Here is a 7,032-nt window from a genome sequence, read left to right as displayed (position 1 = left end):
AGGCACCCCTTCATACCACCAATCAACTATAAGATCCCTCAATGACTGATCACGAAGCCACATCAATTGAAATTTGAAAGAGGGATTTTTAGAGGTTCTAAAAGTTGTAATAGAAAGCTTAATAGACCAATGATCAGAACCCCTTCAATCAAGAATTTCTGAACTGGTGGACCACCTATCATGCACACAAAAGCAGGAAACCAAAAATCTATCAAGCCTTTCAGAGATAGCCTGAACACCACTCCTCCTATTATTCCATGTAAAGACACCATTAATTGGCTTCATATAATTAAGATTCAAGAGACCAATATTATCTCTGAGTAAATTTGAGGAAGGATCAAGCCTGAATAACCCACCTCGCTTTTCCTCCAAACTAGTAACGGCATTAAAATCTCTAGCCAAAATCCAAGGTAGAAAAGGATCCTGAACCCAAACAAAATTGATGTGAGCCCAAAGATGAGACTTACCCACAAGATCCGTAGGAGCATAAATATTAGAGAAGAGGTATCTTTCTCTTGTCTCAAAGCTAGAAGCAACCATAGAAATGGAAGACCTGCTAGAAAACCACCACAAAGGGGAAACTTTCCTCGGGTTCCAGAAGCAAGAAACCCCCCCTGAACTACCATGAGAGCTCACTCCCTGCCAAAGGCCCTGGGGCCATATACGACAAGCACAACTGGCCACATCCATTGAAAGCTTGGTTTCCTGAATAAAAACAACATCAGGAGACTCATAGTCAATTAATCTATGAACAACCTTTTATCTAGGGATGTTGTTCAACCCCCTTACATCCCATGAGAGCACAATAATTTATGTGGTTGAGAGAAGTGAGAATCAATGGGCTTTACAGACCCTGACTCAACCAAAGTATCACCAATAAGCTTAACCTTTTCTTGATCCGTTTTCCGTCCACTCCTTAAAGGTTTGTCTAAAGAACCCTTTTTGAGGATCTTCTGTTGCAAGACTAAAACAGGTGGGGCTTTGTTACTCTTCACTGAACTTGAAGCAAAAATAGTGGAAGGGGGAGTAGACGCCATGACCATTGCACCTTCAAGAACCTGTGACTCAATGAGATCTCTGTTGTCTTGAACATGGGATGGCAAATCTGTAACCATTTGAATATCATGTTGATTCTCCAAAGATAGGGCCCGACCCTCTTTGTTGGAATCCCCATCCAACACTTCATGTTGAAATTGGGCACCCAAGGACATTTCAACTAGAACTCCTTCCTCTTGGACCAAATCCTCTAGAACCTCAAACCTATTTAGGGTGACATCATTTTGCCTATCCAACCAGGTTCTCTTCTTTCCCTTTTCTTTATTTCAAGGTTTCACAGGAATGAAGCCATCTTTATCAGCAGGACCATTAGGCATATGGGCTTTCCCCCTATCTTCCCCTAGACCAAAGTGAGGAGGATCGGAAACAGTTGGTTTAGAAGATTTATTTCTGGGGCATCTCCGCTGTAAATGACCATATTCATGACAAATTCTGCATCTAAATGGTAGGGTCTCATAGTCCAACTGTTGGATCCAAGAAGATGTCCCCAAACAGATTTCCATAGAGTCTAGCAAAGGATTATTTAAATCAACTTCTACGCATATGCGAGCGTAGGAAATTACCTTTCGATCTTGAGTTTGTGAAGTTGAACCCACAGGTTTACCAAGAAGCAGTGAGATTGAGTGAAGAATATCTTCTCTCTAGAACTCCAGCAGAAGCCTCGGCAATCGAATCCACACGGGCACATGAGAGGGAAGCTCCTCAGCAGAATTAAAGCCAATATGCCAAGGTTTGATAAAGAGTCCCACCTGGTTGAAAAAATAAGGGCCACCTTCAAAAGCCTTGTTCCTGACTACCAGGTTGGAAAAAATAACCAGAAAATAGTTATTGGCTGCCATAAGTAGCTCCATGTCTCCTTCAGGATTCTAGACACGGTGTGCCCAAGACTCTAAAATGGGTATAGAGAGGTGAAGACCGATGAATTTGCATTTGAGAGAATGGTTGCACCAATATTCAACATCCTCTAAAATTTTCTTAGGTTGAATAACCAGAACTAGGAGATCTTGGGATCTCTCCAAACAACCATTCACCTTTTTCATGCGAAAAGGCTCTTTCGAAGAAGAAATGCCTGCCCCTGATTGGGAATGACCAATGTGTTCCTTTCCACATGCATGCATCAAATAAGACGTATCTGCCATAGCCAAATCTCCAAAGACCATCTGAGAAGAGGATACTCCTCTATTCTCCATGGATCCAGAGAAAATACCAAAAGAAGAAAAATAAAAGGGGCAGAAAACCCAACCCTAAAATCCCACAAACTCCAACGACAACACAAAGCAGAAGAAATAGAAGAGGGTTGCAAAAAAAACCGGTGGCAGCCCAAAAAACCCGACCATGGGCAAGCAAAAGTCGACCCCCAGCAAGCAAGAACTCCCCCCTTGGAACGAAGAAAGCAGAGTGCAAATAACAGGCTAGGGCACTTCTACCCTAGCACAACATCCACGCACAGGCAAAGCCATCCTCCTCATCCATCTCCGATCTAGTAAGCAATACTAATTTATATAAGAATACCAAAGTTTTTTTAACATATTGCTAAACATTACAAATATTATTCTTATACAAGCATCAAAATGAGACCAATACAAGCTCTTGTGAGCATAATTGTGCAACTAATACAAGATTCATTCAAGTAATCACAATAGAACCCACCTATGAAAGACCAAGAGTTACAACTTATAAATTCATCTATTCAAAAAACACATACACAAAAAGAGATAACCATGGAAAACCAAGGGGATGAACCTTTGGTGAAATAGTGGGGCTTCTTGCCTGTAGTGCCTACAACCTAGGTTCAAACCCTACAAGTTTGTCTCTACCATGTTAACAATGGAGCATAATTATCCATGGGGAGAACCATTGAGAAATAGTGGGGCTTCTTGCCTATAGAGCCTACATCCTTGGTTCAAACCATACAATTTAATATTAGTATCATGTAGTATTCAATCAATTTGTTGAAGATGAGTGGGAGCGGGAGTGGACGTGGGTGTGGTTCAGAGGTTAAGGTTTTTGTTGAGGAAGAAGATGTCGAGGAGGTAGATGGTGGGTTAGAGATTGAGGTGGGTGCGGCTTGCACCCTCTCATGTTTTTTATGGTTCGGAGGGAGTGTCTTCTCTGCATTGCTTGCCCATTTGTATTGTTTGGGTACCTTCCCTTTGGTCTCCTTCATGTGTTTCGTCTTGGCTCATGGCTTCTTGGTTGCATCGAGAGGGAGTTGCATTGGAGCGATGAGTTACTTCGTTCATTTCCCTGCCCTATGCACCCTGTTCAATGTAGCTTGGGGTGGGGTTCTGGGCCAACCCTTCTCTCCTGACTATGGTTTTGTTCTGATCAAGTGTGGGAGTGGGGTGGGGATCTTGGGGTCCAAGTAGAGTAGTCGGTATTGTTCCAGCTAGGGTATTAGATGTTTTCCTTTCCCTTGAGATCAAGGGCTTTTCTCTCCCCTCGGGTATGGCTGGTGATCCTCTGCTCACGGAGTGGGATTTGGTGTTGGAGGGGGTTTTCACCCAAGTTCTCTACTTTCAACAGTCTCTATTTTTTGTGTGGAGGGTTTGCTTGACCCTCTTTTTCAGTTTTGTAGGGAATCCACTTGAGGGATGTGGGTCGTGCTTCATTTTTTCTATTTTTCTCAAGAGGATCTTTGTCGTGGCTCTTACTTTCATCTTTCTTTTCTTCTCAGCCTATTCCATAGAGGTTTTTCGCTCTTCTATTGAGGGGAAGAGTGGTTGGCTGGGTGAAGTTGGATGGAATCTTTTGGGGGTTTTTGTTACCCTATTTTTTGAGGTTGGTTGTCTAAATGATATTATATCCATACTCTCAGGTCTCTATCACTTTTCTCCTATGGAGCTGGAGACTTTGGTGGAGCTTGTTTGCTTAGAATTTGACTGGTTATTGCCTAGCTTCTCATGTTTAAGGTTTTGGGAGCCTTTCTAAAACCTATTAGTGCATCAAAGTGGTGTGGTTTTGTTCCTTGGCTTCTTGATTTTGCTTGGTTGAATGGAGCTAGGCTTTGGTTTGTGTCTTTTCAGCCCCTATAGAAGTGGTTCCTTGTCCTATTGAGGTTGAGAGGAGTTGTGTTGGAAGGGTGCAGAATTTTAGATGCATTGTGTTTGTTGGATTCAACTTGATGGTTTTGGGAGCCACTTCAAAATCCAACATGAAGGTTTGGGGAGCCTTTCAGAACCCATTGGTTCCATATTATACCTTAATGCTTCTCTTCATGGATCTGGTTGTTATGGTGTTAGGATCTTTGTTTGCAAAGGTTCTAGTTATGGGTACCTAGAAAACCCCCATGTATATGTTGAAGGTTAAGGGAGCCTTGATAAAACCCTTGGACTTTCTTGTTTAGTCATATTTTGACTTTGTATGTGTATGGTTGTGGCCTACATTTATTTTCAACTGGTTCTTCAATGACTTTTTTTAGTCATTAGGCTGATGTTGGGTTGCTAATTTTATATGATAGTGTCTTTTGGCGTGTTGTTTTGTAGGTTTCAAATCTTGGTAAAATCCAAGGGTTTTGGGTCCCTTCAAAACCTGTTGTATGGGGCTTCATGTCCCCTCAAAACCTGGATTCCCTTAATAAAAAACTATGGAAAACCAAGAGCCATAACATATAATTTTCCAATAGTTGTCACTTAGGAGACTTTAGCATGGGTCTCTATAATGAGAATCAACACTTTACGAAATTAAGCTCAACCCCTTGTTCATTTAAATCCTAAATATATGTCATTGAGTTCACATATATACTAAGTTACTATATTATAACCTATAAACCTCTAAACAGATAAATAATAAATATATTAAACATGTAACAATGCATATAAAACAACTTTCAATCCCTTCATATGAATCCCATTACATTTTTTATAGAAAAAAATCTAAAATGCAACATACATATTTTTCTACGAGTGGGTTAAATAAGAACTCTCAAAAGATTTAATGGAGCTTTTATTTTCAAACTATACGTAGGACTAGGACCAAAACTAATTCTAAGATACAAAGAATTATTAAGGAGAAAATTTAGAAATAACATATAGGTCATCATTCAAACAGGACAATGCATATTCATTAGGAAATAATTCATTGCTAAAAAAGTGAATAAGACATTTACAAATCATAACATTAGCGACATCCATATAACAAGATAAATAAATTAATTTGTGATGATTTATAAGCATTCCATATGAAATAAAAAAAGATTATTACAATATATTTATAATTTTTTTATAGTGCTACAATGCCTACTGATTGGCAAATGTAACATGCTAGCAATTGTGACGTCAATGTTACAATCCTAATTTGTTCATGTCTTAATCCTTTGTATGCATAAATGTTTTATTTTGTTCCTTTGTTCTCAATTTAAAAATTGTCGCATCACATTTTGGGGTGGCATAGATTTTATTGTTGAGTGGATTTTGTCCTCACATGATGATTTAGGAATCCTACTTTCAATTTGAGTTGTTTGCACATGTATTGATATATAGGGAGGTGTGTAAGCACACCTTGACTAGTCTTCATTGGGTTTATACATGATATATTGTTATGGAATGTGAAAGTGTGTCAAAATGAGCTCACATTAGAATATTGACCAATTTTATGACAACATATATGATACTTGTCATGAAGCATCTAATGGGTGACTGTGTGGGGGAAAAAGTGACACTAAGCAAACATGCCCTAATCTCACTTTCAATCACACACTTGTGGAATACGAAAGAGCCTAGAGGTATCACACAATTGGCTACTTCTTTTTGTGGAAGAGAGAGCCATGGGCTACCTATTAGGATTTCTATTCCTTTGTTGCAAATGATAGATAGAATGAAGCAAGTTCAACTATTAACCCTAAAGTGTAAGTATGAACTAATAACAAGATTGCAGAATTGAGATTAAACAATGGAAAGTTGTAAACACAAGGACAAGATAAGAATGCAGATGTGTACCCAGAGCTAAAATCTGAGTGAAAATGTTCAGGACGGGGGCGCAGGCACCACTGTCCTGATTCTGCACCTGAAACTATTGTTTTGCAACCTGAAAAGTTGTCAGAAAAATGTTGAAACTACTGTCTGAAAGAAGGACTAGGGCGCCCAACGCCCCTGTCCCAAGGACCAGGGCGCCCAGCGCCCCTATCCTGGCAGGACCAGGGCACCCCACGCCCCTGTCCTGGTCTTTTGCTCTGAAATTTGGTGTGAAGTTCAGTCTCTGTCTGCTTCCGTCGGATCTGCAACTTGCGGCGTCGTCCGAATCCCGAAACCTGCACTTATATCTGAAGAGGTATGGTGGGTGGCTATATAGGGTTTTGCCTTAGTCAAACCCCCGCTTTGGTGATTTCCACCTCCACGAATAGCCAAGTTGTATTGTAAAAGTAGTGTGTGCAGACCTTGTGTGTGTGCAAGATCCTAAAATGCAAGTAAGCAAACTAGAGCAACCTAGAAAGTAAACCCTAATTGCTTGTAAATGACAATGTAAATGCTCCAAATCAAGATGCCAAGTGATCTAAAGCATGAATGCAATTGACATAATGAGGCTTATGCAAAGACATGAAAACAACATGAAATCATACCCAACCCCAAGGGAGGGGTACAAGCCAATCTTCAGTCGGTGATCCCTTATTGCTCTTCAATGTCTTCAAAGCCCTAAATGGATGAATGAATTTGATAGATGCTTGATGGATGGATGTTGAATGTTGTTGAAGTCTTCCAAGATCTGCTCTTTCGCTACATAGAAGGTCCTTGAAACCAAAATTCGGATCCCTTCAAATGAAGAAAGAGAGCTCTTATGTATGAAACCCTAGGTCTTAATTCCAAATTTTGGCCGACCTTTTGAATATCCCGCCAATTTCTTGGGGTTAAGCTTTATTTTATGATTGGATTGCACTCCTAAAATTTCGAGAAAAGTGTCTGGGACCATGTGCACTCCGGGCGCCATGGTCCCGACAACTTTTCACCAAATTTTCAGGGCCGTCGGATATGATGATTTTAG

The sequence above is a fragment of the Cryptomeria japonica genome, chromosome 1 (genome assembly GCF_030272615.1).
Source record: "Cryptomeria japonica chromosome 1, Sugi_1.0, whole genome shotgun sequence".
Lineage (NCBI taxonomy): Eukaryota > Viridiplantae > Streptophyta > Pinopsida > Cupressales > Cupressaceae > Cryptomeria > Cryptomeria japonica.
Note: the sequence above shows the minus strand (reverse complement) of the source record.